General features: G+C 42.3%; 1 protein-coding gene across 1 annotated transcript in view; it reads left to right on the forward strand.

Annotated features, from left to right (window-relative positions):
• Positions 1 to 790: 790 nt before the first annotated feature.
• LOC102468682 (rho GTPase-activating protein 7) overlaps positions 791 to 12,350 on the forward strand; it is a 164,149-nt gene continuing 152,589 nt past the window's right edge. The window contains exon 1 of the mRNA XM_027770556.1: positions 791 to 1,155. The gene's annotated coding sequence lies outside the window, so the exon portion shown is untranslated. The remainder of the gene's footprint in view (positions 1,156 to 12,350) is intronic.

Here is a 12,350-nt window from a genome sequence, read left to right on the forward strand (position 1 = left end):
TTATTCCCTAAATTCTCCAGAGTTGGCTGTCTGGTTTTAATCAAAACCAAATGGTAGTCGTCCCAGTTCCAGCCTGGAGCTGCTAGGAGGAAGTCATTCAGTGGAGGCACAAAAAAGCAGGAAAGATAAACAGATGATAGTTGACAAAGTTTGTGTCAGACGAGGGATGCAGATCCTGTGAGCTGCGCTGGAGACGTGACTCAGGGACCCTGTCATGCGAGCTGGAGCCCTGGCAGTGTTTAATGTCAGCGAGATTCTAATGTGATCAAGATGGAGGCGTCCTCAGCTCTGCCAGCCCCGCATTTGTGTAGCTCTGGAGGATTCTGACTGGAGGTAATATTGCATACACACAACACAAACTGCTTTAATTCTGAGAAGCATTCTTGGGTTCCGAGGGATCTGGACGGAAATGTTCTATTTACTGGAGTTTGGGGACATGGCGTACAGATTTTCTCAGGTACAGAATGTAGAGCTGCAACATTTTTCATGTTAAGTCATGGAAAAAAATGGTCTTTAAATGTAGAAGAATCATAGTATTAGAGCTCCAAATTCGTCTTGCTTCCTTAAAAGAGCCTTTGAAATGAGAACTAGCAAAGGTATCCTGATTAAGCTGTGCAGATCCACTGAACAGAGAGGGACGGTTGCAGAAGAAGAGAGAACTATGTTTTCTTTTTCCTTTTCCTTTTTCCATAGCCGTGTGGGATAGAAAAAGCTCCCAGATTTTATGACTCTCTAGCTAATCACGTCGAGAGCTTTGACAAAACTCACTTCAGTGCTGTGTAAAGTCAGAACTCCCTCCCCCGCTCCCTTCGTGCAGCCTTTCTCACATGCACGCTCCTCAGAGGCAGGAAATACTTTCCAGGCAATCTGGGCCTGCTGGTGGAGGCCCCTTTCGCAAAACATCAGTCTGAATTTAGTAGACAGAAGTCACTAGGAACGCCTTGACAGGATCCTGCTTTAGCCAAGGCTCCCTCCAGCTGCGGAGGCTGTTTTTGTTAGAATCACACACTGCTCAGACTGCTGAGAACAGAGCCCGAGCTCCGCCAGGACCTCAATGGGAACTTGTATTTCGGAGACACTCCCGGGGATGGAGTCCTCTTCCAGCCTGAGCGCAGAGCGGTGCCATGCCTCGGTGCTTCAGTTCCTCCTGTCCAGGTGAGATGCTCTGGGCTGTCTGGACTCTTTGAGGTGGTCTGGGAAGAGGCAAGAAGAGTGAGGTCGAGGTTAGCATCCAGGCTTCAGAGTTAAGCCATCAAGTCGGAAGTGGGGAAGGGTGAGGCACATTTCTTACAAACGTGTCAGTTTCAAACTAGGCTCCATAAAGACCTTACCCCTTTCCTCCATGCAGTGAGATCTTCTTGTGACCTCTTTTCATTCTTAAGTGATTTACTGCCCGGTCTGTAAGACCGGCTTCCCACTCCAGGGCACACTATGAGACAGGCTGTCACACACCAGGGTGAGGCACACATGGCTTTCCGTCTCCCCTTCTTCCAGCGGGGACAGTAGGGTAGCCCGAGAGTGGCTTTTCTTAATCATGTGTCTTAAAGGATGTTTTGTGTTGCCCTGAAATCTATAAAGACGGGAGTCCTCAAAGCAGCTCCACCATATGTGAAGCTGTGAAGATACAGTTTCAAAGCTTCGTGAATAAAAAGGAAATGAATCATTGGAAATTATTTCGGTTCTAGCTACTATTTAATCTCAGCTTCAGAGAGTTAAATATCAGAATTTTATCTAATGTATGTTCACTTTCCTGGATTTACTGCTCAGTCATAGTTGGTGTGAACGTTTGCAATCTGAATGACAGTGACACTTATTACTATTTTAAGACAGCCAGGAGTCTCTGCAATGAGGTGAAATCCGATGATATGTCCATAGTTTCTGCAATCATAGGATTACATTCCCACTGGGCTACAGTCTCTTCAAAGTACCTTAAATGTGAAGACTGGTCTACAGGGAGGGAAATTTAGAAATGACTGAAATGACATATGGGCTTACAAAATATAACACACTGTTACACTTCTGAATATTCCAAATGAAAATTTTCTATTTATTGACATTCTTTTATTTTATGCAAATACATATTTTATAGAAATAATATAGAATGGTGTGTAAAGGGGACTAACATGTAGGAACATTTCCAGATCTACTAGGTAAACACAAACCACACGGAGGGAACGATGAAGAGCTATTTTTGACAGATGGAACGTTAGAAGTCAAGGTAGTGTTTTATTGATAAGGTTTTTCCATAATACAAGATGCCTATTTGCTGTTCGAGCTGAGGTATTTTTAAATTCTATGCTACAGTAGTTTATGTTCGTAGAATTAAACCATTCACTAACAATTTAAGTTGGGCTACGAGTTTTAAAATAAGAGAAAAGGAATCTGTTTTTTAAATATGTTAAAAATAAAATACTGACTTGTCTAAACTATGATGTAATGAAATCCGTGAGCAGAGTTTCGGGGAAGGAGAGAATGGAGGTGACCACGTCTGACTCTGTCTTGCGGTGGCCAGGAAGCTGAGGACTGACCCCCGAAAGTGGCTTGACCAAGGTCATGTGGCTAGCGAGTAGAAAAGGTGTCAGTGAAACCGCAGTACCCTGACTGAGAATCTGGATATCCTTATATCACAACATCTAGTTCTCAAATAATGATTGTGCATAATGAAAAATCAACAAGCCCAGCAAAACTTTACTTTACAGACAGGAAAGTGTTCCTCTTGTTTTTTAAATATGTTAAAAATAAAATACTGACTTGTCTAAACTATGATGTAATGAAATCCGTGAGTAGAGTTTCGGGGAAGGAGAGAATGGAGGTGACCACGTCTGACTCTGTCTTGCGGTGGCCAGGAAGCTGAGGACTGACCCCCGAAAGTGGCTTGACCAAGGTCATGTGGCTAGCGAGTAGAAAAGGTGTCAGTGAAACCGCAGTACCCTGACTGAGAATCTGGATATCCTTATATCACAACATCTAGTTCTCAAATAATGATTGTGCATAATGAAAAATCAACAAGCCCAGCAAAACTTTACTTTACAGACAGGAAAAGTGTTCCTCTTTAAAAAAAAAAAAAAAAAAGTTTACAGCTGCCACCATGGTTACTTATGCAGAAAATGAAAAATCATGATTGCAAAAAGAGAATGTCATGCACTAAACAAGGCAGCCCTCAGAATCAAAACTTTTCTTAAAAAGATTTAATATACCGTCAGCAAACACTGTAAAGGAATAACTTGCTTTGTTACTATTTTCTATAACATTTCATGTATATGTCAAGAATATCAATCCATATTTTAATCATTATATTAATTTTAAACATGTTTTTAAACAAGAAAATATAAAAGTTTGACCATTTCATAACTTTGTATTCAAATGGTATCCTAATAGAACTATCCCAGTCAGTGACTTTCAGAAGCAATTTGATAACCCTCCATCGGAATCAGTAACAGAATCTCATGGATCCAGGCATTCCTTTTTTCTATCTAACCTTAATCTCTATTGCTTCAGCCTGTTTCCAGTTCTATGTATTTTTTTCTTCAGTGGAATAAAAACAAAACAAAACAAAAAAAACCTCTATATGGACATATGGAAACATCAGTGTACATTTCTTGAGCAAATAAGCCCCATCCACTGTTTCCTCCCTTCAATTGCTTATCCCCGATCTTTTCATTGACGTATATGCTACTTTGAGCCTTCGACAAAGTCCTCCAAGCTTCTGCAGTGCAGGAGCAAACGTCTGGAGCGAGCAGAGTGAATGTGGGAGATGGTTGTCTCCTCCGCAGCGCACTTCACATGCCGCAGTGCGCACGGCGGTGTGGGCTGGGACGGCTTCCCAAGTCAAGAGCCTCCCACGGAACCGACGCCTCCCATTTCGGTTCCATGCCATTTCTCTAGAGAAGACGTGCGCCACTATGCTCTTCATTTTCCATTTCCATAAGCCAGATTGAGCTTCCTGATCATATCACCACTTAAAAGATATGCTCTTCAACGGTCCCTTCCAGTGTCACCGCACTCCACGACATCGGGTGAAGAGTAAATGCAGTAAAGCCGTGGTCTGTTAAGCCATTACATGACTGCCGGATGGCCAGTGACAGAGAGCATGCCATTTCCTGTTTTCCTCCAGAGCGTTATCATAAAAAAGGAGAATGTTTCAGCCTCTCTCCAAAACTATCTATAATGTTCGTCCTGCTACAAATACTTACGGCTCGGTTTAATCTTATTTATAGAGGATTAGGTCTGATAGGCTCACTAAGTCTAAATTCAGTCATTTAAAACTTATCTTTTGTTTTTATTTTATTTTACTTTGCTTATTCTTGGAAAATCAATGAATTGGTGCTAGTAAGATCTTCCAAAAAGAATCACTCCAGAAATCATTACAGTACATCAGAGTTGTAAATGATGTATATCTCAATCAGAGATTTCATTATCAGAATAGAGAAATAACAAGAGTCATATAGGAAGGACCAGCAGTTAGCGTAATGGCAATGTCACTGGACTCCCATGTAGCCAACCGCGGTTGGAGTCCCGGACCTGGTGGCTTAAACTCACCCCGGGCGCGTGTGCGTGCGTGCCCAAGATCCCGAGAGGAGAATGGAGGAGAAGGGATTGTGGCGTGACCATTCCCCCTGGGTGGTGATTTCTCGCTTTCTGTCGCTCTGTCTCTCTCTCCGTCTTTATGGCAAGCGCATGTACCCTATGGTAAAAACCTCTCCAAAAAAAGAAAAAAAAAAAAGAGTCATAAATGAAAGTTTAAAGGAGGAAAGACTAGCGAACCTCTCCGGATTTGAAGGCAGTGGCATGAATGTTGCGTGAGTTCCTCCCTGTGAGTGATGGGTCTCTTACGAGTGCATCTTAAACTGCCAAGTCTGCAGAGAAGCATGACTCTTGATTGACTTCCGTGTGATCCAGAAAGATATTTACTCATGTGGTTCTGTTTTGGAATGAAACTGTTAGTTATAAAGGTGTGACAATGACATGGACCTAGTATTTTAAAGAAGTTAAACAGAATAAAAGTGAAGTGTAGAATATGAGGTCAAATTTTAAAAGAGAGTATTAATTTGGATTCGCTGGGTTATGGCATAAGTGAAGTCATGGATTTGAACTGTTCATGAGTTGAGATAGATTGGTGGAAAAGGTAAATGTAGCTAGTTATAGGCGCATAAGTGTTCTTTTTTGGTATTCGATTGAAATGACACAGTGTCTTAGTGATATAATTCCAATAATGCGAAATGAAATTCAGTCCAAGCTTATTAATGGGAATAAGTTAGAAAGGAAGCGGGAAGAGATGGACCAAGTTTAGAAATCCAATACCTGTTTCTTTTCCGTCCCAGCCATGAACAAAATACCTGGCATGCCAGGAAATGTCAACACCTGCTGGTCAATTATTGCTGGTGGGATAAATGGGACAGAAAGAGGGCAGAAAGGAAAGGAGAGCCGGGGCTGAAGAGTGGGACTGCAGGGGAGGAGTTCCACTCTCTATTTTCCAGACATCCTGTAATGATAGAGTAATTATTTTTAAAGGCAAAGGAAAATAAGAAGTTGGCAAGAATCATAAGAGCCTGAGGCCAGAGGTTAACAACACTCTCATAAGATGACATTACATTTTATTAAGACCCCGGAAAGAGCATGAGCATCCGGAAATAGCTGGACCTTCAAAGTTACAGGAGGCCAGTGGGGCAGAACTTGGGTGAGAGCCGTGCGGTTTCAGCAGGGCGGAGCTCTGCAAAACCGTGGGCCGAGTCAGGGACTGGTGCCGACTGGGTCTCTGCCACTTGATGCTCTGTGGTTTCAAGCTCGCCCTATAACTGCTTCAAGTTTCTCCTTTTCATTAGGAGAGTCCAGGATATAATGAAAATATTTATACCACCCTTCATTCTGAGCATGGGATGAGATTTTGTATGTGCAGATGGTTTTGCGACCAGTATAACAAACAAAGCTTTGTTTTTAAGCCTTGTTTTAAACCATTGTTTTTAAAGCATAGATCAATTAATCACGAAAGAGAATAAAGAATTGTTGAACCTCACATTCTGGTGAGACCACTCATCTATGCTGAAATAACATGGGCATACCAGGGATAGTCCCCGTCAGGTCTCGATCAGGGACTCTGCAGCTAGGATCAGTGAGCAGCTAGAGGAGTTGGGGTCCTCACCCTCCCCACAGCCGCAGCCCGTCCGGAAACCTAAAACAAGTGTTTGCTGTGGGCGAAGAGCTCTATGTATTTTACCCATGTGATATTGTTCTCGTAAGTCATTATTACTTTCCCATAAATCACTTCTTCATTTTTTTGTGGGACCAAGAAAACGGAGGCATATACAATTTAGATAACTAATCCAAATCATCAGCAAGAAAACTCATTCGTTCCCAAACATCTTATCTTCACAAAAGCGGAAGGGATGACTCCTACCTGCCAGTGGTTGTCTGACATTTACTATAGCTAGTTACGTAGTCAGACCAAAGTTCCTCCCTAGGAAATCGGGGGATTATTGTATTTATCTCATAGGGTATTCATGATTTTTTTCTGTTATGATACGAGGTTGTGGAAGTAGTACACCACACAGCGCCTGGCCCTCATTAGCTGCTCAGTCAATGGAGGCCATTTTTACCACTCTGTTTCATGGTCATCAAGAGTTCCCACGGAATTCATACCGCCTAGTTATGCAGAGAAGCACCTGATGGTAAAAGAAGTTCCAATGTATATAACGACAAAATAAGGGGGGAACCAGCAGTTAGTGTAATGGCTATGTTGCTGGACTCCCACGTAGTCAAGCGCGGTTCACGTCCCGGACCCGGTGGCTTAAAACTCATGCCGGGTGCGTGTGCGTGCGTGCCCAAGATCCCGAGAAGAGAATGGAGGAGAAGGGATTGTGGCGTGACCATCCCCCCTGGGGATGATTTCTCACTTTCTGTCTCTGTCTCTGTCTGTCTGGTGAGTGCACGCGCCCTACAGTGAAAATCTCCCCCAAAAAATAAATAAATAAATAAGGAGAACTTACAGATATGAAGTACAAAAGACAAACATTGCCATCAAAGGCATTGACCGGTAAGATAGCAAGCTAACAAGGGTAGTGACTATCCCGGAGATTCCTCATTCCTGACTGCAGTACACGGTGGCCTTCCGGAGTGAGAAAGCTCGGCTCCACGCTCTGGCCTTGCTGCCCGGGCGTCGGTGCTGATACGCTGTGTTAGTCACACTTAGCGGGACAGCATTTACTGCGAGTGTTCTTAGAAATGATAGCAACGCTAAAAATAAAGCAGCCACTTAGCGCAAAGCCACATCTCACCGTGAGGATGATAAAGCACCATAACCCATGTCCCTTGGTTGAATAGAAAGATCTTTTTATAACGAGGTAAAACCACATTTCAATCATACTGCGTTGCCATCCCCCCAAAGAAGACAGCCAAACTTTTCATATCAAATTCAACTCCGAGCTATTTCCTGTTGTAGGAAAAAATGTTCAACTGAAAATACGTTCAGAGGGAAGGCAATATGTGTCTTCGGTTATAAAAGTTCCTATAGAAAAGAGATAGGAAGACCAAAAACCCAAATGCCTATTTATTAATGAATTTATTTGGAGAATTCGTCTCAGGCCCCACACAAAGCCAGGGGTGCCCCACACAGGCTGGAGCACTACTATGGAGAAGACCGTATGGTTTAAAAATAATGAAACATGAGAACCCAAAGAAAATACAGGTATCTAGAAATGACTGCATCCATGAGACAAAATTGTCCCTCATACTGTGTCGAGTGCAATCCCATGGAAACCGAATATCCCCTAGAAATCTCTTAGTAATGTGAGGAAACTATGAACGTTTCCAAGATTTCCTCGGACTGCACATGGGCTGCTTGTGAAAATGTTAAGAGAGTCTGCAAATCTGGCTGATCCGAGCTATAAAGTGGATTGTAAGTCCACACGGCCAGAGTCTGGGCTCCTCCCTGCAAGAAAATTAGATACTCCTGGAAACTACATTAAATAGAGGGCTCTGGAGGGAAAAAGGGGCGCCATGGAAGTCGCCGCTTCCGGTTTTCCAGCACCCTGAAGAGCTGACTTCTCTCTAACAGATCGAAAAAGCTCATTTTCAGGTTCGCTTCATCCCAGGGGCTTGTTTTAGAGTAGTACTCAGTACTCAGTAGTACTCGGGATGAAAAACACTTTCTACGTTCAACATAAACTCTGAGATGCACGTAAAAGAAGGTACATCGAAAGAATATTTAGGGAACCAGCAGTTAGCGTAATGGCTATGTCGCTGGACTCCCACGTAGTCGACTGCAGTTCGCATCTCAGACCCGGTGGCTTAAAACTCACGCCGGGCGCGTGTGCATGCATGCCCAAGATCCCAGAGGAGAATGGAGGAGAAGGGATTGCAGCGTGACTATCCCCCCTGGGGGGTGATTTCTCGCTTTCTGTCTCTCTGTCTCTCTCTGTTTGTCTGGCGAGCACACGTGCTCTGTAGCAAAAATCTCTCAAAAAATATGAATATTTAAAGTTGATACCTATTTCTTCCTTTTTCTTCTGAAGACCAAAACCTATGAAACTGGGTTTATCTCCTGGAAAACGTGATACACTACATTTTCCACTGCCTTGGCTCATGGTACATGGTTTATTCTGTAATTTACTAAAGTTTTTGATAACTTCCAGACAGCCTAAAGACATGGAAGCTATTTCATATATACTATTTTAATCTCCATTATGCAGTTTAGCAATAAAGAATTTTCCACTAATAGCTAGAGAGGCGTAGTGGGTAAATGTCAGCTTAGACCCACTGTGTAAAAGTGCATGGATACTGAGTTTGGGAGGAATTAACACAGGTCGATACTGGATAAAGAAAATCCGCCTGAAGTCATGTGGAGATCAATTCTTGCACTGTGTTACTAGAGATTTATCTCTCCCGTAGCCTAATTCTAGTCCTGTCAGTTTTGGATTAGACAGCATGAAGATTGTAAAGAGAAGGCACTGATTATTTTTACCAAAAGTTGGCTGTCTTCTGCCTTCACTGCCTTAACAAGACTTAGGGAAATACTTTTTTTTTTTTTTTTAAGAGAGATTTTTGCTATAGGGCACACTGGAGAGTCAAAGAGAGATAGAGAGACATAAAGCGAGAAATCACCCCCCAGGGAAGTGGCCATGCTGCAATCCCTTCTCCTCCGTTCTCTCAGGATTTTGGGCACGCACACACACTGACACATGCCAAGAGTGAATTTCAAGCTGTTGGTTCTGGGACTTGAACTGCAGTTGACCACATGGGAGTTCAGGGCCTTAACCACTAAACCACCTGCTGGTCCCTAGAAACGCATTTCTTTCTTTCTTTTTTTTTTTTAGAAAGAAAAAGATTTATTTATTTTAATTTATTTCTTCTTCTTCTTCTTCTTCAATTTTGACCAGAGAGAGACAGACAGAAAGGGAGAGTGGGAAAGCAAGCTGCCAGGTCCGAGACTCGAACTGTGGTCAGCCACATAGGCGTCCAGCACCTTAACCACCAAGCCACCTGTCAGCTCCCAGTGCTCTTTAATAATGTGTTATCTGGTATTTACTCATTCACTTATGTAAAAGAATTAAGAAAATCATTTGTGCCGCATGCCTGTTTACTACTCTTCAGTGTTTCACAGAAGTTACTTCTCTTTAGAAATGAAAAACATTCCTCTTCATTTTACTGTAGAGCTGAGTTCCACTAGGAAGATGCCCAAATGTGTACAATTTAATTTACTAAATAATTTGTCCTTTGACAGTTTCCATCAAGTAAACAGATTTTTTTTTCTTTTTTTGGAGAGGTTTTTGCTATAGGGCACGTGCACTCGCCAGACAGACAGAGAGAGACAGAGAGATAGAAAGCGAGAAATCACCCCACAGAGGGGATGGTCATGCCACAATCCCTTCTCCTCCATTCTCCTCTCAGGATCTTGGGCACGCACACACACGCGCCTGGTGTGAGTTTAAGCCACCGGGTCCAGGACTCGAACCGTGGTCAACTACGTGGAAATCCAGCGACGTAGCCATTACACTAACTGCTGGTTCCCAAGAAAACAGATTTCATTGTGACTGGGATCAGTCCTGGTAGACTGGTGGTTACAGACTCATTTGGTCCCAGTGGCTTAGAAACATGACAGGCACACGGGAGTGTGTGCACAAGATCCCAACAGGACAGAGATTGGAGGACAAGGGATTGTGGTATGACTACGCCCCATCGGAAGGTGGTTTCTCCCTCTCCCTCTGTCTCTCTTTCTCTCTTTTACAAATGCATGTGCCCTTTGGCAACACAAATAAATAAATAAATGAAATACAAAAATGAATGAATAAATAAATAAAAATCTATTTTGACTACCACAAACGCTCATTGTAATGAGTATTTCCTTTGACATGAATTAAGAGCACATTAGAAGAACCATATTAAGCTACGGTCATCTCTGTTTCTAAGTCGATGGTTGTTCTAATCGTCCAGTTCAGTGTTTGGGGGCACACACTGCACAAATGAAAGGCCCTGAGCGTGGGCTGATACGTTAAGACCTCAGATCGCCGTGGGACGCTCAGCTTCCCAGTGTCTCTACCTCACCTGACCATCACCACAGAGCAAAAAAAAATGCCAGTGTGGAAGTGCCCTCTTCTTGGGTTAGATGCATTCTTTATTCTCGCAAGAGTGCATTTTAGAAAATGTAAACTGCCTTCAATTAAAATGAGACGTTTTCCCCTTGAACCCTTTCTTTTTTCTCACAGTGACTGCGTATAAGCTACGTGGTAGTTACTACATAGTTAGGGTATAATTTTTAAGCAATAGGAGAAGAACATGGACCAAAAATTCCATATGGAATGAATAATTAAGGACATCAGAAGTAACTCTGGCCACCTAAGGAAAAAGTACATCAATTAACGGCACTGATAGGCCTTTGTTCCCCTTCTACTAAATGCGCAGAATCTCTGTTAAGGTACTTCAAGACCACCCGGAGTCCGTAGTCATTTATTTATGTGTATATGCACACACAGGACGCACCTATCGACCACCCGCCCTCAGCCGATCTGCCCATCTCTCCGTCTGCCTCATCTCTTTGCTCATAGGACAAGACAAGATAGCCACATCTAAGGGGATGAACCAAAATGCCGCCTTTGCAAGTGCTGTGGGTGAGGTGTCCGGGAAAAGTTGGGAAATGATACAATGGAGAACTCCTTTTTTCATTTGCATTTACTGACTTTATACTATTGAGTTGAGGCAGTCACATTTACGCATCAACTCAGTCTTAAAAAGTTGCACTGCAACATAGGAAAGTTTAAATTGTTATTTGACATGATTCTTGAGTTTCAAAGATTAGCCTTTCTTTAAAAAAAAATTCTCAAGCAAATAACACTAAATCCCAAGACTTTTATTTTTAGTTATTCAGATATTTACTTACATATTTTTTAACCATACGATGAAGCTACTATTCTTTTCCATTTGGGGTATTGTTATCTTCCTAGTACAGAAAAGGAGTTAACTCTGAGACTGTTCTAACCCACCATCCTTAACTCCATCTAGTACAGAAAAGGAGTTAACTCTGAGACTGCTCTAGCCCACCACCCTTAACTCCTCTCCTCAGAAAACCCTAGGCCCTGAAAATAGTTTTCTTGCCATTTTAGGTTATGTTTGTATTTGCTATTTTTATTATTGTGACTACATAAAAACACTTAGTCAGGTAGCGTACATTACATTCTACAATTCTTCTCGATATAATCAAATATACAATCTATTGTTTCCCCTTTTCTTTATTCTTAGTGACATTCTTCATAGGGAACTTAGGATTTCTGGGAAATGATTGCTCACTAGAGCTCTAGCCAATTTCACCCTGGAAATCCCACTCCCTGGTCATTCCTGTGGACTCCTGGCTTCGCTCTAACTACGTCTTCCCCCTTTGTTTATTCTCTCATTTAGATGGGAATGTCATCTCTCAGTAGTTTTTGAGAAGAGATTTGGGAAAAAAATGTCAAAACCACTTGTATAGTTTCAGGGTAGACATAATTTCCCATCAGAATTTTGAAGGATTGTCCTCTTATTTCCATTGTCACTTTTGAGAAATCTAACACCATTCTGATTCCCAAGTCCTAGTATATAATTTCTTTATTTCCCTCTCTGATAATAGTAAAGACCATTCGCTTGCCTCTGACGTTAGGAAACGCCTCACCAGTGTTTCCTGATGTGGTGTCTTTTTCCCTGTATGACTGCCTATTTCCTGTGCTCCCTCAGTCTAAGGGTTTAAGTCATTAATCCTGGGACATGTTTGGACATTTTTTTCTCTGAAAAATGTCTCCTCTCAGTTTTCTCTGATAAGTTTCTGACAACTCGGTTCTGCTCCAAGGAGACGGGGGAGTTTTCAAGTCGTAAGACAACCTTTGGAGTTT

This window comes from Tupaia chinensis, unplaced genomic scaffold, assembly GCF_000334495.1.
Source record: "Tupaia chinensis unplaced genomic scaffold, TupChi_1.0 Scaffold000143_1, whole genome shotgun sequence".
In the NCBI taxonomy this organism is placed as follows: Eukaryota; Metazoa; Chordata; class Mammalia; order Scandentia; family Tupaiidae; genus Tupaia; species Tupaia belangeri.